The 21,295-nt window shown below is 42.0% G+C and overlaps 1 long non-coding RNA gene across 1 annotated transcript in view; it reads right to left on the bottom strand.

Annotated features, from left to right (window-relative positions):
* LOC123370859 overlaps positions 1–21,295 on the bottom strand; it is a 99,082-nt gene that overhangs the window by 10,483 nt on the left and 67,304 nt on the right. The window contains exons 2-3 of the long non-coding RNA XR_006579596.1: positions 5,524–5,644; positions 4,552–4,755 (exon numbers count right to left, since the gene is read on the bottom strand). This is a non-coding gene — a long non-coding RNA (uncharacterized LOC123370859). The remainder of the gene's footprint in view (positions 1–4,551; positions 4,756–5,523; positions 5,645–21,295) is intronic.

Here is a 21,295-nt window from a genome sequence, read left to right as displayed (position 1 = left end):
ACTTTTTGGCCTGAGGGTCAGATCTGGGTGGGGAAATTGCATGCAGGGCCATGAATGTAGGGATGGGCAGGGGGTTCGGGTGCGGGAGGGAGTGTGGGATGTGGGAGGAGATGCGGTGTGCAGCAGGGAGCTCAGGACAGGGGGTTGGGGTGCAGGCTCTGGCCCGGTGCTGCTTACTGGAGTGGCTCCGGGATGGCAGTGGTGTGCCGCGGGGCTAAGACAGGCTCCCTGCCTGCCCTGGCCCAGCACCGCTCCTGGAAGCGGCCGGCACCACATCCCTGTGGCCCTGGAGGGTGGAGAGGGGGCAGATGGCTCCGCGTATTGCCCTTGCCCGTGGGTACCTCCCCCAAAGCTCCCATTGACTGTGCTTCCCCATTCCCGGCCAATGGAAGCTGCGGGGGGCGGTGCCTGCAGGCGAGGGCAGTGCAGGGAGCCTTCTGCCCCTCCCTCCGCCCCTCCAGGGGCCGCAGGGATGTGATGCCAGCCGCTTCCAGTGGTGGTGCAGGGTCCGTGGCGCCACAGGGGTGGCAATCCCATGGGCCAGATCCAAAGCCCTGAGGGGTCAGATCTAGCCCACAGGCCATAGTTTGCCCACTCCTGGGATAGAGCAAAAGTGAGGCAATAGAAATCATGGATTACATACTGTATTTTTATTTATTTTTTTAAAGAAAAAACCATTGATATAACTTTTGTAGTCAGCTAATGACATTTGGCTCATTTTCCTTCAAATAGTTCATTTAACCCAACACAGAGAGTAAACAGGGCCGGCTCCAGACCCCAGCGCGCCAAGCGCACGCTTGGGGCGGCATTTTGCCGGGAGGGCAGCAGAGGGCTCCGGCGTACCTCCCGCAGGCATGACTGCGGAGGGTCCGCTGGTCCTGCAGCTCTCGTGGACCTCCCGCAGACGTGCCTGTGGAGGGGCCACTGGTCCCGCGGCTTCGGTGGGGCATGCACAGGCATGGCTGCGGGAGGTCCACCAGAGCCGTGGGACCAGCGGACCCTCCGCAGGCACGTCTGCAAGAGGTCCCCTGGAGCCGCGGGACCGGCGACCGCCAGAGCTCACTACACGACGCGCCGCCCTGCTTGGGGCGGCGGAATTCCTAGAGCCACCCCTGAGAGTAAATCATTCTATTTCTCTTAATTCTTTTATTCTGGTCAAGAGTCCTTTTAAAAATCATTCCTATAGGCAACATCAGGAAACTTGTGTACATATGGAGCTCTCCCCTACTGCTGTGTTTCTGTTTTCTCACACACTGCATGATTAGTCAAAAGGAGCTACACTGCAACAAACACACTGAAGAGCAAAGATTTACACAGAAGCACCTAGATAAAGTACAAGATCCAGCCATCGCAGTATCAGTGACTTACAAGATCAAGAGAGCACAAAGCTTCAGCTTTCACCAACTAAAATCAGATCTATTGATTGAAAACACAATGGCATCAGAGCCAATCATTATAACATCACAATCTGTGAATTTCCCAAAGTAGAAAAGAAAGTCATTGAAAATCCCATTTAACTTGGCCTCACTAATATCTTGGGGCAATCTACTGCACATGGTAAGCATTATGGCTCCAGGGCAGATCTCTGAACTAGCTAAACAAATGACTGCAGGCATACCTGCACCTTTGGATTACCTGGTCTGAACATTTCATAACTGTGTGATAGCTGCATTTTACCAGAAATCCCTCCCATCTCTGGAATATAATGGAAGGATGGATTGTGTTCAATTCCTGGCTCTGGGACAGACTTCTTGTGTAACCTTGGACAAGTCACTTCATCCATCTATGCTTCAAGTTCTGTTTAGATTGTAAGCTCTCAGGGGCAGAGAGAGAGTCTCTCTCTCTCTCTCTCTCTCTCTCTCTATATATCTATATCTATATATTTTCATGCATTTCAGTGCCTAGCACAATAGGGCAGCAGTCTTGTCCGGCGGGTCTAGGTGCTAGGCAATAATAGCCTCTAGGTACTAGGTAATAATAAGTAGTCTCTAGTCTAGATAATAATAGTATCTTTGAAAATAAATTTTGTATGTGTTTAGAAGCATGCCTGGAAACTACCTGGCTTCAGCTAAAAGGAGATAGGAAGTGCAGAGTTCTCTCTTTGCACTCAACACAGAATTGTGTTGGTGCCACAAGTGCAGGTGTACACTGCTTTATAAATTTGAACCAGAATGCTGTTTCATGTTAGTATGGAGTCATTAAGGTGCTTAATCATTAAAATGGCGTTTCTTGTTTAGACAGTTCTAATTTTGAATATCCTGGAGTGATTATAAATCCTGGCCTGCTTCACAGGGACCATTCTTACATCTCTATTACAGCAGATGAGCGTCCAGCTTATCATTCTGAACCTCTTTCTTTGTCTCGCAAACAAACACATCAGCTTAATCGGCTTCTAAAGTAATCATATGTTTTAATTTCTCTAAGCTGAAAACTTCCTTTAGCATGAAAATTACTAGGATACAATCTCAATTAGATTAACCAGCACAGTCTTTTGTTCCATTAATTTCATTATTTTCAAGAACATTGACTTGTACTTTTTAATAGAGTTTCTAATTGTTTTACATCCTTCAATGTTTATAAATATCCTTACAGAAAAATAGAATAGCATTTCTTTTTGCTCCTTTTTATTGATCTACGAGTGCTTAAGGAGCTGAGTATTTCTTCTATTGTAATAATTACTTATATTACAAGTATTTATGATTCTTAGTTTCTTAGGGACAGATTCTGCAAATATTTACATCTTGGTACAGAATATCATAGGTGTCCCTGGCTGTGTCTGGTAAACAGAGTCCTAGTCACAGTGCAGTTAGCCCTTCACTTTTGGGAGAACCAAATCCACGTAAAACACTTTAAAAGAAAGGTAAATAACTAATGTCTATACTGAAGTCATTTTCTCTCACCCGCTCTTGAATTGTCCGTATTCTCAGTTATGAAGGATAAAATTGCTATGCATTATTTATTGTTTTTAATGTCAGCCTGATGACTTACTAAGACACTTGCTTATACTAAGAACAGTAATTTAAGGCATTTAATAAATATCAATTAAGTTGCAACTATTGCTGAAGCTAATGCATAGCCCTGCTCCTCATTATTTTGAATATACCTTGTTAAAGAGCCAAGGTCTTGTCTCTTTCCCATGGGAAAAGTGTCACTTCATATTGTGCACTTGAATTTATAGAAGCAATAACTCATGTGAGCCAATGTTTCAATTAAAGTGCGTCATACGAGTATCAAAGCACTTCTTTCTCGTCTCACAGCTATCAAGGTTTCAGTCTCAATGGATCTGTGACTTGCTCTACATTACACCTCCTTTTCTCACATTATAAGTTATATTCTTCAAAGTCAAAGTTCTGTGTGAGCTAAGTATTTCTAGGTCACAGAAATAACTGGCATAAGACACATGTGGTACAGGACAGTTTTACTTGACATAATCGGTCCAAGTCAGGCAAGCCAACAGTATCTGTACAAAAGGAGATTTATTCACTTATGTTCCCAGAGTTGATGAGGTGACCTGCACCTAATCAATCTTTATGTCAGTGTCTTTCCATCACAGTAATGAAACATTAAAATAATATACTACCAGTTACTGTATATGACTCCTCTGACTCCTAACCCTTGCATTTCTTGCCAGGATCAAATTCTAATCATCATTATCCTCCTCCTTATCTTTAAGCCTCCTGCTTGGAAGGACTCCCCAAGTCCTTCCCTCCTTCTGCTTCCTAATAGTTTTCAAATCTGTTCTATAGAAATAACAAATTAATCTCTTCTCCATATGCTGGGGCTAGATTTGTTGTGTGTTTCAGAATTTGGCTGTTATTTTAAAATTAGATTTCTTTTTTTAAAAGCAGATACAGTTAAATAAAAACAAAGAAGAAGGGGGAAAAAACAGCAAAGGAAATGCACCTGGCCCAATGTCCTGTTTCGTCTACATCTTTCCAGTTATGTGTAAAACCAGTTTAATGGTTGTGACACAGATTTTCAGTTCATTTAACGCAGCACCGCTCCTTTGACTTCAAGGGAGACTTGCTGATTTACACTAGCTGCGGATCTAGTCTGGTGTTTCGATTTGGTGCCTTACTCCATACTTCCTACTATTCCCCTATCCATTCTTTTGTAATCCAAGGAAAATTTCTGCTTTATTTCACAACTATGTCTGTAACCAATGTAGCATCAAAGATACAAACAACAAAGTTGTCTCCAACCTTTTTGAGCAATGGTAATATTTTACCAGACTCAGAGTCCAGCTTTCCCGATCACTCTTCCCTCCCATTCAACTGTGTGTGAGAATACAATGCTGAATTTTGAAGCATCCACTGCTAAATAGGAAGTGGCAATGGTGATTTGCTAAGACTTCAATAAAGAAAATTAATAAGGTAGGAAGGGGAAGTTAGTACAAAAACCAGAAACAGAGGTACTGCTATGTGTACCACTGTGATAATAGGCCTTTGTCTTCAGGTTAAGTGGGAGACTACGCTTGATCACATTTTTGATTGCAGTCAAACCGAGCCTCATAGCATCTCTTACCAGTTTTCTATTTGAGAGACCACCTACCTTAGAAAGATATTTCTGAGCTTGTTAAGAAATATTCCCATCTGTACTGATCTGTCTTCTGTATGTCACTCTCAATGTCATATGTGACAAGAGATATGTCTTGTCTGTAAAGGAGGAAGATATTTCTGGAAATCGGAGATGATTTTGCTCTTCTCTGGTAATGCTTAGTTTTCTTTTGTTCCAGTCCATTCTCCGGAAGATGTTCTGATGGAAAGAAAAAGTTCTTTTGTCATTCTTTTATTTAGATTCTGATCTTTAATCTATCTCAGGCTCATTGTGTAGCTCTCATTTTGGGAACTATTCTTAAAATCTAAATCATATCACTCTGCTGTTAGTTTACAGAATCATCAATCAAATATCATGCTTGGTTGGGTTTTAAAAACCCTCTCTTGTGGATAAATGCTTTACTAATTAGCAGAATATAAATTAAAGATGGTCTGAAGCAGACTCAGATAAAGGTGCTTTGTTTTATTTCTTCAGTACCACAGTTATTCAATAGAGTTGGTAAATTGCAGAGAATCCTGAGTGAACTGTTTTTGTTCTCTCATGTGGCAAAATCCAGTGATGTAACCAGTGCATGATTTAGTAATGCAATTAAAACTGAACGGTCTGGCAGTGACCACACTAAGAAAGAAAGTGCATTTTTGCAGTGAGATAGCCAGCACATGATAGCTCCTACTAGAGTTCACCCTGACAAGCTATAATTGAAGTAACATTAAAACTTGTCCTGTCTTCACTAGGATTTTCCAGTGTGTTAACTATCGTCAGTTAGCTACCTCGTTATAAAAACACACCTAGACCTAGAAAGCCACGGTATCTTTCCCCAAGTCTCTTTTATCACCTTCCTGGAATAGAAAAGTAATGACTAAGTTTTGCCACAGTTGCATTCAGCAGAGGCCCTTCCTCTTCCTCCCCTTTTATAAAAAAAGAGAAGAAGATGGGAGTAGAGTATTCTCTAAAATAGCCCCTTACCTTTGGAGCGCTCTTCTGTCAACATCCAAAATAGTCTATTTTTTTTTGATCCACCCAGGTACACCGCAGAACCCATCTCTTTCAGCAGGCATTGGCAGGCGGCTGAGGGCAGGATCTGTGCCTAGTGAGAAAGTGTGATGGACATCTTGAAGCTGTATAGATCACATCACTGGGGATTAGACAACCTGTTGGAGGGTAGGAGGAAGAGGTACTGCTGCTTTGGTCAATTTTGACTTGATATCATTTGTATGGTTGTGTTTTTCAGTATATTTCAAAGGTACCCAGAGATTTGGAAGTGTGTGGAGTTTGTGCAAGAAAGAAATCTAAGATTAATAAATAAATAATATTCTGGAATTGATAGATGTTATGAACAGCAAAAGGTATATTATCAGGAGAATGCTAGTCCCTCCTTCCCCCTTTTTTCTCTTTAGCATATTGACTTCCTTTCAACCTACATTAAATTCTCTATTTCTGGTGCAGCAAAGGGGTATGTCTCTCCACAATACACTTTTGCAGAGTTTCAAGATGAAATGCAATTTTGTCTGTAAAATGTAATCTGCCTCTATTACATTTACATCAATATCCTGCCATGCATCTTCCAACCAACTATCACTTTTCAGTTAGAATCATAGAATATCAGGGTTGGAAGGGACCTCAGGAGGTCATCTAGTCCAACCCCCTGCTCAAACCAGGACAATCCCCAACTAAAATCATCCCAACCAGGGCTTTGTCAAGACTGACTTTAAAACCTCTAAGGAAGGAGATTCCACCACCTCCCTAGGTAACCCATTCCAGTGCTTCACCACCCTCCTAGTGAAAAAGTTTTCCCTAATATCCAAGCTAAACCTCCCCCACTGCAACTTGAGACCATTACTCCTTGTTCTGTCATCTGGTACCACTGAGAACAGTCTAGATCCATCCTCTTTGGGACCTCCCTTTCAGGTAGTTGAAAGCAGCTATCAAATCCCCCCTCATTCTCTTCTTCTGAACAATCCCAATTCCCTTAGCCTCTCCTCATAAGTCATGTGCTCCAGCCCCCTAATCATTTTTGTTGCCATCCGCTGGACTGTTTACAAGAAGGATGTGGAAAAATTGGAGTGTGGGGCCCAAAACTGGACACAGTACTCCAGATGAGGCCTCACCAATGCCGAAAAGAGGGGAATGATCACATCCCTCGATCTGCTGGCAATGCCCCTACTTATACAGCCCAAAATGCCATTAGCCTTCTTGGCAACAAGGGCACACTCCTGATTCATATCCAGCTTCTCGTCCACTGTAATTCCTAGGTCCTTTTCTGCAGAACTGCTGCCTAGCCATTTGGTCCCTTGTCTATAGCAGTGCATGGGATTCTTCCGTCTTAAGTGCAGGACTCTGCACTTGTCCTTGTTGAACCTCATCAGATTTCTTTTGGCCCAATCCTCTAATTTGTCTAGGTCCCTCTGTATCCTACCCTCCAGTGTATCTACCACTCCTCCCAGTTTAGTGTCATCTGCAAAGTTGCTGAGGGTGCAATCCACACCATCTTCTAGATCATTAATGAAGTTCTGAAGTAGTTATATCTCCTGCTATTATTTCCCGCTTTCTTCAGTTTTCTAATTTTAAAATATAAGACCAGATCCTCAGGTGATGTAAATTGGCATAGCTGCACTAAAATGAATGGAGTAATGCTAATTTACATAAGCGGAAGATATAGTCCATAAACTGCACTTTCTTGCCATTGCATACACAATATTTGATCTCTTTCTCTGATGCAGTAAAGATTTTCATCTATTGTTTGTTTTTCATCTCATCCACTTGACTAAATATCTAAACTACTATCTCATTTTCCTGAGACTACTACTGTTTGATTCTTTTTTAAACAGAAAACTACAAAAAGTTGTAAGCCAAAATTGGCATGATTTACAATTTTACTGGGTTTGATTAACACTGTACTGGTTCACAACCTGAGGTCAGGTGGAAAATAGTAACAACATTTGTGAAATTATCTCCTCGGCTAATTTTCTGCCTGTATAAGGCCTGGCTTGTTTAAATATCTAAGAATTTAGGGTGGGATTTTCAAAAGTGCTCAAACTCCCATTGACTTCAGTAGTAGCAGAGTTAAGTCATTGCTAAGCAATTTTGAAAGTTCCTTCCTTGGGAAACAGCTTACATCTTCCAGGTGCTTATGTGTAATTTGGCCTTAAACTGGTTGTCCTAATAATCATGAGTTCAGTGTTGTCTTGAGTCCTGCTAATCACAGATCCTTGACCAATGAATATAGTTAGACCACCAATACCAATTCCTTACTTGGTATGAAGAAGTATCAATAAACTTTATTTTTTCAAACCAACCATTTTTTAAACTACTTTTGAGCAACAGGCATTCCCATGCAGGCTTATGGGGCTTTTGTAACCAGTGTCAGTATGATGCAGTGACTAATACTAGTAAACTTTATAGCTTTAGACCAAGATTTTCAAAAGTGAAAAAGCAGAACTGTGCAAAATATTACAAAAAAAACCCACTCCTCAAAAACACAGGCTTCTGGGTTTTGTTAAAAATGCAAGGCTCAGGCTATATTTGTTCAAAAGATTCTTTAATGCTCATAACCTTTTGTTCAAATCTGGGCCATTTTATGGTTTTCCATTAAAGCATGCAAAATTCATATTTTCCACAATTCCAATGTGTAACCAGATAAAAATTAAGCTGTGTTTACTGAGTTTCAGTTTGAGGTTTGTTTGTTTGTTTGAATGCAAAACTCAGAGCAATATTCAGGGGGTCTGAATCACTGACATAGTTTGAAAATGAAGAATGTTTTATAAACCTCTACAAAGTAAAACCACAAAGATCTTCAACAAAACAAAAAAAACTTAGCGACACACCCACCACACGACCCACAGCCAATTTTGCCAACAAACCCTGCTTATTTGTTTGAAGTTAACATCACAATTAGTAGTAAAAATGAAATCCCGTATTTATCCAGAGATACTCTGTAGGGTGTATAAGAAAGAATTAACACTACAAAAAGCAAAATAACTCTGCAATATCATCTCTTCCCTTCATCCAAATATTACATGTTAACGTTTTGAGATAACTGTTCAAAATCATACGATTCTTTTCATTCATGCATGAGCCACGCTGGAATCTATTTACAGAGCTATATAAAGTCTCGGAATGGTCAGCTAGGCCAATGATCTGTAAGATTCAACCTCATTAGTAACTTTAAAATGAATTACATACAGTTTACTGGGAAGAATATAATAGGCCTAATTCTTTGTTATACCATTTTGCTATTTCCGTGTCCACTCTCTGGATTTCATGTCTCTGTTCTCCTTAATAAGAAGACTATCACAAAATTCTCCAGTCTCATCTTCTTCCATTTGAACCAAAACGGGCTAGTCATAAACAGCAGACATTTAGCTGTACTTTTGAGCCTGTCAGTCAAAGAGGAATAGTTCTATTTTGTTATCTTAACTATTAATGAAATGTACTCCAACTCAAATGGGGATCCAACCTCCATTGAATTCAACTTATGTACTTAAAGTTAAGCACATGCTTGAATGCTTTTGCTGGATTGAGCCAAATAATATTCCTGTTTTTCATCCCTTTATTCTAGCGATCTACTTCCTCATCTTGCTTTTGCTACTTCTACAATCCTTAATCTAACTTTTAGCAATGATTGCCTGCTTATGCAACCCACATACTTTATACTGCAGCATTTGACTGTTTCTCCAGGGAAGAGGAAAAGATGCAGTAGGGATGAGTTCTAGTTCTTAGTTGGATACTCTATGTCTTTGCACATGTGCAAAGAACAGAGTAAAACAACTCAGTTTGAAAGACACAGAAACTTCTAGAACAGGATGTGGCAGTTACCAGGCACACTCAGTAGCTATTCTGAAGTTGTATAGTTGTAAGTTTTCATTGTGGGGAATCCACCTAGCAGGTCATACTCTAGTCATTCTCTGAGATGAGCCAGTCAAAGGCAGGGGAAAGGTGGTTATAAATAAAGGAGTTTAACACAGCCCTTGGAACTTAGTGTCCAATTGACAAAGGACCAAGAATTGTGTTTGGTGTGAGGGCTGGGTCCAATGCCTGTACCATACTGGGTATAGCTGAGTTCTATTGCAGGTTTCTTTACTAGGCAAGCCCTCCATTAGGATAATGTTTTGTCCACCGTAGTGTGATTTTTGGACCTAGAGAGAGCTGGGGTGGCGGGGAAGTATTTGTTACCAGTAAAGGCTACAGAGCCTGGATGTAGCTATTAGCTAGCGGCCCTAAACTAGAATTTTGTCCCGGTTGGAAAGAGAGAGAATGGGGCAGCACTCAGTGAGGTGAGGGTTTGTGAATTCTTGCCTGACTTAGCTGGGTTTAAGGGGAAGAGCTGGTGTCCCAACGAGTGAGAGTTTTATGAAGATCTATGGAATGGGTATTTTATACAGTGACCCAAAACCCTGTACGACTATGGATACAGGCTACAGACATCTGTTTCACCAGCAACTGAGAGCCCCAGTCAGCTCTTAGCCCAAGGGCTGGAATGCTGCTGGCTGCGAAAATCTCCAAACGGTCTGTTTGCTGACAGGGTTCTGAAGTGTTTGAACGGACTGAGATGCTGCCACGTCTCAAGCTCTGTCGGTGACACACACACTACATACTATGGTTACATTATAAAGCCTGAGAAGTCATCTCTGAGAAGATTAGGGGGAAATGTGTTTTGATGTATATGCTGAATACAGAAAACATTGAAACTTTATATTTGAATACATGTACCAGAAACAAAAGGGGGAAGTCGGTATAAGGAACATCAGTAGATTTACTCTAATTTTTTTTAATTATTCATAATATTCCAAATACTATTTACGTTTTATACTAGGTACATTCTGTTTTGCAAAAGTAGAATTAATACAATAGCTATCAATAGTTACTTATATAACATCTTAATGAGGTTGAAGCATTAACATTAGCTAGGCAGAGTTATACCACAAAACCAGTGCAAGTTAATTGAAAAATTACTTATAATCACATTCCTTAACAAATAGAATAGATTTGATAAGGGCTTAATGAAACCCCATTAAACCTGCTGAGTGCCCTGCAATGAACCTTAAGCTCTCTATTGAATCATGAATTGTTCAGCAGATCAGATTGGAAGTGGTTTGAAGGATCACACTTTCAAAGGTGCATGTTTTCAATGTATTAATATGGTCAGGCAAGAAGGCTTACAGAGAAGAGATGGGAAATTGAATGTAAACACAATGATAATAGCAGAACAGAGAACAAAATGAAAATTTTAAATAGTTGTTCTTATTCTCACATAACTGCCCATGAGTTTTACTTTAAATAAGTGCCAGAACATGGTAGTCCAGAGTTCTGTTTTCTTAGGTTAGATTCTACATCAAGAAATTTTCAAACCTATCAAGTTATGTATGTGCATAAGTGTTTGCAGAATTAGGGCCATATTTGACTATAGGAGGAGCAAGTAGCAGACCGTATGTTTAGGTTCCCTAACATTTTCCAGTGTAAGGACTTGGCTACACTTGCAAGTTCCAGCGCTGCAATTAGTAACCGTCCACACCTGCAAGGCACATCCAGCGCTGCAACTCCCTGGCTGCAGCGCTGGCTGTACACCTGGCCAGGTTGGGGTGTAGCGATTGCAGCGCTGGTGATCCAGTGCTGCTCATCAAGTGTGGACACACACCAGCGCTTTTATTGGCCTCCAGGGAATAAGGAGATATCCCAGAATGCTTTTAACCAAATTACTCTCTTTGTTTTGTTATGCAGCCTCTCTTTGTTTTGTTGTGAACTCCGATCGGAGCTCCGTTGAACTGCTTATCTAAAAAACAAACACTGATCACAGCAAACAGGAGCTATCTGTACCTGGATGTGAACGATCAAATGAGAGGCAGGCAGGGAGTGAATGTTTGCTTGACAGAGAAACAGCGTTGGATGCAGGCTGTTTGCAATTAAGACTAAGGGGTCGCGTACATTTTCTGATTTTTCAATCCAGGAAGCTAACACACAGTGTTGGCTCCAAAAATCCACTCTCTCTCTCTCTTCCCCGCTCCCTGTCACAGTACACCACAGGGAGTGAGTGAAACAGCGGGGAGTCCATGTTGGATGCAGGCTGTTTGCAATTAAGACTAAGGGCTCGGGAACATTTTCTGATTTTTCAATCCAGGAAGCTAACACACAGTGTTGGCTCCAAAAATCCACTCTCTCTATCTTCCCCGCTCCCTGTCACAGTACACCACCCTCCACCCCCCTCTTTTGAAAAGCACATTGCTGCCCCTTGAATGCTGGGATAGCTGCCCATAATGCAGCACTCCCAACAGCGCTGCAAAGGTGGCCACACACCAGCGCTGGTAGCTGTGAGTGTGGCCACACACCAGCGCTGTTTCTGCACAGCTGCACGACCAGCGCTGTAACTCCCAACGCTGCAACTTTCAAGTGTAGCCAAGCCCTAAGAGATTCTTGTGACCTTTTCTTTAGAAGTTCTAACATCTTTATTGTTTGCAATGGGACTTTGGAATTCAACCAAAGGAAAGCCCTTGGGCTAGAGAAGTGCCTTATCTTTGTCCCATGAAATTCCATTCAGTGGAGGTGGTGGAGGCTTTCCAGCGCTGCAGCTTAGTAACTGTCCACACCTGCAAGGCACATCCAGCGCTGCAACTCCCTGGCTGCAGCGCTGGCTGAACACCTGGTCTGCTTGGGGTGTAGCGAGTGCAGCGCTGGTGATCCAGCGCTGTTCATCAAGTGTGGACACACACCAGCGCTGTTATTGGCCTCCAGGGAATAAGGAGATATCCCAGAATGCTTTTAACTAAATTACTCTTTGTTTTGTTATGCAGCCTCTCTTTGTTTTGTTGTGAACTCGGAGCTCCGGTGCTCTGGGAGCTGCTTATCTAAAAAACAAACACAGCTCCTGTTTGCTGTGATCAATCTGTACCTGACCGTGAACAATCAAATGAGATAACCCCTGTGAATGAGGCAGGCAGGGAGTGAGTGTTTGCTTGACAGAGAAACAGCCGGGGCAGAGGGGAGAAAGGGAGTCCGTTGGATGCAGGCTGTTTGCAGTTAAGAGTTAAGAGTAAGGGGTCGGGAACATTTTCTGATTTTGCAAGGCAGGAAGCTAACACACAGTGTTGGCTCCAAAAATCCACTCTCTCTCTCTCCCCCGCTCCCTGTCACACTACGCCCCACCCCACCCCCCTCTTTTGAAAAGCACGTTGCTGCCACTTGAATGCTGGGATAGCTGCCCATAATGCATCACTCCCAACAGCGCTGCAAATGCTGCAAATGTGGCTACACACCAGCGCTGGTAGCTGTGAGTGTGGCCACACACCAGCGCTGTTCCTGCACAGCTGCACGACCAGTGCTGTAAACTCCCAGCGCTGCAACTCTCAAGTGTAGCCAAGCCCATAGACGGGGAACCATCATGCAAATTTAATGATAATGGGCTCTGTGACTCCTGCTGTAGCAATAAGTAAACAAACAAACAACAATCCTGTATCTCCACGCCTTGATGTTATGTTCTTTACACATAGAATAGAATCCACTTAATTACATCTGATAAATGTCACACCGCCTAATTGGGATTACTACAAGGGAGCAGATTCATTGCAATATATTGGAATGACTAAACAATGGATAAATTGTACACCTACTTGTGACAGACCCTTAATTAGAGCCTTACTGGTGGGCAGCACAGGAAGATCATCATTGTTTATCCACACAGAAAAAGAAAGGCCTGGGAATAGATCTAATTGGTGAGATTGTGATTTTATATGATGGATCTGGCTTTCATTTTGCTTTACCTGAAACACTGTGTGTCAAGAAATGTATAGAAGTGAATGAACAGTACCTGTTAAATCACTATTCTTATTCATCAGCACTGCTAATTAAGTTGCCAAAAGGAACTGTTTTCATTTCACATTCTCCATGGTTATACCGTGTCTAACACGACTGCAAGGAGTACAAACAAATGGATTACACACTGCATTTTCTTCATCTAAACAGAGGAAGCCCTAGTCTTTGCTCCCATTTTCTATGATGTTAGAATAATTGGCAATAGAGACAAAGGCAAAACAAAAAGAGAAAAAAAGGAAAAGGCAGACAAACATTTTATGTAGGCAAACAAAATTTTGCTATTGGTTCAAAATTGTGTTTACAGAGAACCAGAAATATGGTTCAGTTTGGAACTACAAAGTTAACTAGCTAAAACTAGAGCCTGTTATCTAAATTTTATTTTTTCACTATATTCAAACACTGGCAAATTAAAGTGATCTCTAAAAAAAACAGAAGTACCTAGGAATGCTAAGGGCTTGGAAAACAGCAGAAAATAATTAGAGGATAGATACAGAGAAGATGATCCCAGAACACTGACCTCACTTTCTAGTCTCTGGAAGGAACTAATGAATTAAAAATGATTGCAGAGCCATAATTTAACTAGCTTGATATTTCCCATACATCACCAATAAAGGGAGCTGAGCAAACAGTTCATCAACACATTTGTTATAAATGTTGCCTTCACAGACTGAGTGATGACAGCAGCTTGAAACCATCAGTGATGTGGACTAGATTGTAAAAAGTGAACAGCAATAACTGTGGCAACTGCCCTTTCGTATACATTTCTGTATACAGAATAATCAGTTCCCAATATGTATAATCACCAATTGGAAAAAACTATCTAGTTCCCTCCCCACCCCCCGAGTAGTTCAGATTGTCAGAAACTGCAGACTCGGCTGAGAAAGTGTGTCTCCTGTCCTTCCTGAGCATGAGTTAGGTTCAGACTGTCAGAAACACTACCCACATGGCCCCACAGTATGCCAACATTTTTATGGCTGACTTAGAACAATGCTTACTTAGCTCTCGTCTCCTAATGCCCCTACTCTATTTGCGCTACATTGATGACATCTCCATCATCTGGACCCACGGAAAAGAAGCCCTTGAGGAATTCCACCATGATTTCAACAATTTCCATCCCACCATCAACCTCAGCCTAGATCCACACAAGCAGTCCATTTCTTTGACACTACTTTGCTAATAAGCGATGGTCACATAAACACCACCCTATACTGGAAACCTACTGACTGCTATACTTACCTACATGCCTCCAGCTTCCATCCAGGACACACCACACAATCCATTGTCTACAGCCAAGCTCTAAGATACAACCGCATTTGTTCCAATCCCTCAGACAGAGACAAACGCCTACAAGATCTCTGTCAAGCATTCTTAAAACTACAATACCCACCTGCTGAAGTGAAAAAACAGATTGACAGAGCCAGAAGAGTACCCAGAAGTCACCTATTACAAAACAGGGCCAACAAAGAAAATAACAATGTCACTAGCCGTTACCTTCAGCCCCCAACTAAAACCTCTCCAGCGCATCAAAGATCTACAACCTATCCTGAAAGATGATCCCTCACTCTCACAGATCTTGGGAGACAGACCTGTCCTCACCTACAGACAGCCCCCCAACCTGAAGCAAATACTTACCAGCAACCACACACCACAGAACAAAAACACTAACCCAGGAACCTATCCTTGTAACAAAGCCCGATGCCAACTCTGTCCACATATCTATTCAAGTGATACCGTCATAGGACCTAATCACATCAGCCACACCATCAGGGGCTCATTCACCTGCACATCTACCACTGTGATATATGCCATCATGTGCCAGCAATGCTCCTCTGCCATGTACATTGGCCAAACCAGACAGTCTCTATGCAAAAAAATAAATCTGACACCAGGAATCATAACATTCAAAAACCAGTAGGAGAACACTTCAGCCTCTCTGGCCATTCAGTAACAGATTTAATGGTGGCAATTTTGCAACAGAAAAGCTTCAAAAACAGACTCCAACGAGAAACTGCTGAACTTGAATTGATATGCAAACTAGATACAATCAACTTAGGCTTAAATAGAGACTGGGAATGGCTGAGCCATTACACATATTGAATCTATTTCCCCATGTTAAGTATCCTCACAGCTTCTTGTCAAACTGTCTTAAATGGACTATCCTGATTATCACAACAAAAGTTTTTTTGCTGACAATTCATCTTAATTAGTCTCTTAGAGTTGGTTGGGCAATTCCCACTTTTTCATGTTCTCTGTATGTATATATATCTCCTCACTATATGTTCCATTCTATGTATCTGATGAAGTGGGCTGTAGCCCACAAAAGCTTATGCTCAAATAAATTTGTTAGTCTCTAAGGTGCCACAAGTACTCCTGTTCTTTTTGCGGATACAGACTAACACGACTGCTACTCTGAATACATAGGGGAGTTCACGTATGTAACCAAGCCAATCCCTATAAACATAGCTCACAACGTAAAAGTAGACAGCAAAAAATCTATCCTAATGCTTTTTGCTGATGTTCAGTGAAATTTTCAGACACAAATTGTCATTACAATTCATTTTTGTAGAAATTTTAAGATTTTAAAGGGTACATGTGAGTACAATTGAGTCAAGAGGTTTCTTCTTTTCTTTGCCTTCATCTTGTCCCATCCATCAGAGTTAGTGGCTCTTGTTTGTCTGTGCTGTGAGGTAAACACACGCCATCAAGGGGTGTCAGGACATCATCAAAGTGGCTACCCTCCTGTGCAGGACAGTGTGACCTAGTGGCCAGAGTCAATAGGGTGGCCCTTCAGCATGGGGCATCGTGGTCTAGTGGCCAGAGCCATTAGGGCAGCCCTTTGGGGCAGCGCCATGTGGCCTAGTGGCCAGAATCAATAGGGCTGGGCAGACAGCCCTCACCATCTAGGTTCCCACAGCTGCTGGCTGGCGTGAGTCAGTAACAAGCTTGGGCCTTGTGCTGAAAGGGGAACAGGCCAGTGATGGGGCTGGTGGCAAGGGGCAGGGGGATCTGGTGCTCCCTACCCTAATGGATCCCAGTGGGGATCCTACCAAAACATGCTGACTCCGTTCCTGATACCACAACCAGACCAATGTCTGAGTCCCCTGGGCTACTTCTTACCATGTTTCCCAGCTCTGTAGTCTGCAGATCCTCCATCTCCTCGTGGGTACACTGTGGGCGAGGTTTCCGGAAACTCCTTCCTCCCATGGGCCTTGCAGATGGGCAAGTACTTGCAGCTTCTTAGCAGGAGCCTGCAACACTCATCTGCTCTCCTCCCCAGTCAGCCCAATCTGAACTGGGCTACTCTTTTTATAGCCTTTTTATAGTCATGTCCAGCAAGAGCGAGGGGACATGGCCTTCTTGGCCCATAGAGTATGGTTAAACGCTGCAGCACCAGTGCAGGGTAAGTGCACCCCATCACGGTCTCCAAGCATTCCTGTCAAATGCATCTTCCCAGATGACACCATCCTTCTTCGTGTCTTCCTTTAGCATCTTAAGCCACCTTTTTCTAGGTCTTCCTAGTGATCTTTGTCCCAGAACTGCTGTATTCTCTGGCTAAAACGTCCCACCATCTCACATGACACAGGCATCTCTGTCTATACTCTCTCTTTGCATCATGGCTACCCTAATCACAATCTTAAACACTTTGCTCTTTAGTTTACTGGATATATTCTTATTGCAGAGAATTCCCTTCAACTCTGTCCATTTACATCTAGCACTTTTTATGCGGCTCCTAACATCTACATTCCCATTCCCATCAACAGTGAACCAAGGTATTGCTCAGACTATACTCTCATCTATTTTTACTGGCTTCAGTTGTTCCTCTCAATGAAGCATTGGATATATTCCATCTTTTGTTGGCTGATTCATAAGCCATTTTTTTCCTAATGCAGCCCTCCGTAGTTCTAGGTTCCTTTCCAGTTCATTTTTATCTTCATGACACATCATAAGGTCAATGGCAAAAAGCATGTTCCGTGGAGAATCTCCGCTAATTTTCTTTGTTAAGGTGTCCATTATAATCACAAATAGGAAAGGCTGATTCTTGACCTAGCCCTACCGCACAGTGAATTTCTCGTTATGGCCGCAATTGCTTCTCACTACTGTTGTACTACCCCTGTACGTCTATGATAAACATATCTCCAGCGGATTGTACAACCATAGCCACCACCCTAACAATTCTCTAGGTACTTTGTTGTAAGTTTTCTCTAAATCCATAAACACGAAGTGAAATTCCTTGCATTTCTCCCTGTACTTCTCCAGCAATAAGCAGGCTGCAAACATTGCATCCATTGTTGACCTTCCTGGTATAAACCCAAATTGGTTGTCACTTACTTGATGCTTCAGCTCCTCCCGAAATCTTCTCAATAATTCTTTCCAGCCATTTCATCATGTAACTCATTAATTTGATGGGTCAGTAATTACTACATTCTTGCACATGTCCTTTACGCTTGAAGAGAGGGAACAAGGCACCAAACACCTGCCTTTCACACATCCACTTTCAGTTAAGAGCAACTCCACCACAAAAAGGCAAGTGGTAGGATTTTAGCAGTCAGAGGCTATATGTTACGATAACCACGAGTCATTTTCTAGGGAGTGAGAGCTTGTCCTCAAACCCACTTTAACCAATGAAGCTCTTTAGGAGTTTCTGACAATAGTTTATTTGCTGAAAAATGCAGTTTTAGGTCACAAACTATTCACAAATTCATTTCGACTTTATCAAATAGCTTTGGCACAAAGTCAGTGGAGGCATGTGACATTATCCAGTGTACAATCTGGACTGATGGACAGTTGTGTCTCCTCTCTGGGTGCCTTTTACACTGCTTCACTTTGAAAGCAATCACTCCTGGCCTGCTCTCAAACAGCCTCCAGCATGTAAATTAATCCCAGTTATACCGTATGAGTGCTGTATCCAGCCACTCATGAACTACACTGCAGGGTAACACCAGCAAACTCCCAGTCCCAGACTTCCCCTCAGAAAAGTGCATCTTGTACTGCCCAGCACCCTCCTGGACAATACAACCTCAAATAAAATCTGTCATTTCATTAATAGAATATGTTATGCACAAATCCTGTTATCCCAAATGAAGTTTCCCAAACACTTCAATTCAAACACACTGGTTTAGATAAAACATTAAAATGAATGTATTCACTACAGAAAGATGGATTCTAAATGATTACAAGTAATGAGGCATAAAAGTGAGACTTGGATACAAAGAAATAAATAGGTAAAATGTAACATACCTAACTTAACAAGTTAAGTGAATTCAAAACAAAGTGCTCTCTCACCATAAGTCCCAACAGTCTTACTGGCTGAATCTTTCAGTCAAGATCCTTCCCCAACGCTGCTTCCTTTATTTTTCAAGTGTTGTTGATACTGAGGGTGGAGAGAAAGGGAGAGATGGTTTGGGACATCTGCTTTCTCCCCTTCTAGCCATTTCTCTCGCACAAGAATCTGACATTCAGGAGGCAGAAAGTCTGTGTGGACACAAACCTCAAGCTGCTGCTTTGTAAAAATGTAGATTCTTTGTCCACACCATCTCTGCTGCAGAAGATGGCCACTTAATCAGCTGATCTTGTTGACACCTGGCTGAGCCCTTGGATAGCCTTTTGTATCTGGGAAACTGGTTTGTAACTGCTCTCCAGAACATGCTGCAACATGTCTCAGTAATATCAGACAGTGGAATCTTATAACTTTACATAGAGAGTTGCCATATACATTTTACCAAGACAATAATGATCAGCAAATCATGAGTTTTCAAATGATATGGCATACTTTGTACAAATTTTACCATAAGTCTCTAAAAGGAGCGAACATAGAGGGTACACAGACTGTCACAAGGTGATAGTCAGAAGGCAAAAGATAGGTGCCATTCACATAGGAGAAAGTAGTGGTGCTCCCCCGTCGACCTTTGTTAAAGCACTAACTGACAGCCAGATGAGACCTCCACAGGACTCCAGACCAGGGAGCCAGGAGAAGACCTTGCCCCACCCACAGGCAAAGACCCTGTAAGGGGATCCTTTTTTGTTTATGCCAGCCACTGTTCACGGCCCTGCAGCACTCATCCTAGACTTCTTCAGCGTACCATCCACCGATGAATGTTCCAGGCAGGGAGCTGGGGATTGGGATAAACTGTTATGAGCTGGGGAATTTATTTATGAATGTTTAGTATTGAGGAATTAATTTTAACCTTTTTGTTCCCTAGATCCTATTTTCCTGTTCCTAATAAAGTCCCCCTCCCCTTGTTATATTGTTATTTTTCAGGAGTTTGTATTGATGTACTTTATGTTTCTTGTATCCGGGGTTTTGTACTCCTTGCCGGCAGTGGTAGCATTATTCACTTTCCCAAGGGAGAGCACCCAGGCACAGTGTGGAGTAACCTTGGTATGAGGCACCAGGTGTCACACATAAAACAAAACACAGAATCCAGGACCCAAAACATGCAAAGAGAGGGGAGACGCCGCTCTGTGTAGCGAGCGCCAGCAAGGAGACTAAGTAAGTCGGAGCCTGGACCAGAAATTGAATGTTTCCCTCCTTCCCCCAGTAAGTGCCCTACCCACCAGGCAATAGCATTGTTCTCATTCATTGCAAAATTATTACACAGCTCGAAATTGTTTCAGTGTCGCCAACTATTCTGGAAGAAGAATAGGGGTTCAGTTATTCTGATGTGGTCTGGATTATAACTGGGAAAATCTACACAGTTGCCTTGGGCTCCAATTGTCTCTTCAACTTCTACTAGCGAAGGGGACTGAGATCCAACTAATTTTATCTAAAGGCTTGGCCATGACTTTGCAGTACTATTTCCTTCCATGGTAACTTGTAAAACCTCCTCCACTGGGGCATTGCAGAATCTGGCCTCTACAAAGAGTTAAGGGTGATAGAGGAGTTGGAACAGGGAACCAGCTGTTCTCCATGGAAATGTGGAGGCACTTGGAGAGGCTGTCTATACTCACCTTTGCACAGACTGGTGTAATTTGGCCCACAGATGCTAGTTTAAAACTGATGCAATAAAAATATTCCACAGACTTTATTGCACTCGATTGCAGTAATAAATTAAGAATAGATGACAATTTGTGATGGAGATGCAGAGAGTATGTATAGTTTACAAATTTACTATTAAAAAGCCACCATTTACCAACCATTGCCAAACACTGATATCTGAATGACCAATTATTTTCTATGGTATGGTATGTCAGGATCTCAGAGATGTGCATGTTCTGACTTTTTAAAATGGTGATCATTTTACTCGTTGGTAATATTTAAGTCCCCCCAAATGCTGAGATAATATCTATTTTTGCCCAGTAATATTACCAGAAGGGAAGAATCATCATCTTCAACAATTAGCCTATTTTTACACTAAAACTAAAAGACATGAAGAGTATTTTTTAAGTTAAATTAGAACTCTCATGACAATTTTAAGGGAGGTTATTTTAAAGTGCAATACTATTTGAAAAGTCATTATGTAAAAATGACACCTTTTTACTCAGATATATTTCTTTCCTGTAATCAGCCTCATATTTGCTGACTTTAGTGACAAAAACAAGGTGACTCTGTGTGTGTGTATGTTTTACTCCTCTTAGCCCTGCAGAGCCAACATAGATAAGATAGAGTAAGCTGAATTCTATTCCAGCCCACTGTCAACAGTAATGTCACTAAATTCTAAGCAATTACATTTTGCAAACCCTTCACGACTGCACAGAAATAAACCAAGGGCCTAATTTAGCTTGTCCCGTCTTTATTACCTGTGATGAAGCATGAGTTGGAAAAGACCATGCATGACTGTGCCCGGACTGAGTTGACAGAGTTGGCAGTTAGGAAAACATTGTTTTCCTTGTAACTGGAGCACAGCTGATCTGGGAATTATTTGACACATAACAGACATGGAAACCCTTGGTTTTTTGGTTGGTGTGTTTGCTTTTTTTAACATATGAGTCACCTTTC

Source organism: Mauremys mutica, chromosome 5 (assembly GCF_020497125.1).
Source record: "Mauremys mutica isolate MM-2020 ecotype Southern chromosome 5, ASM2049712v1, whole genome shotgun sequence".
NCBI classification, from domain to species: domain Eukaryota; kingdom Metazoa; phylum Chordata; order Testudines; family Geoemydidae; genus Mauremys; species Mauremys mutica.
Note: the sequence above shows the minus strand (reverse complement) of the source record. Positions and strands in the feature narration are given on the sequence as shown.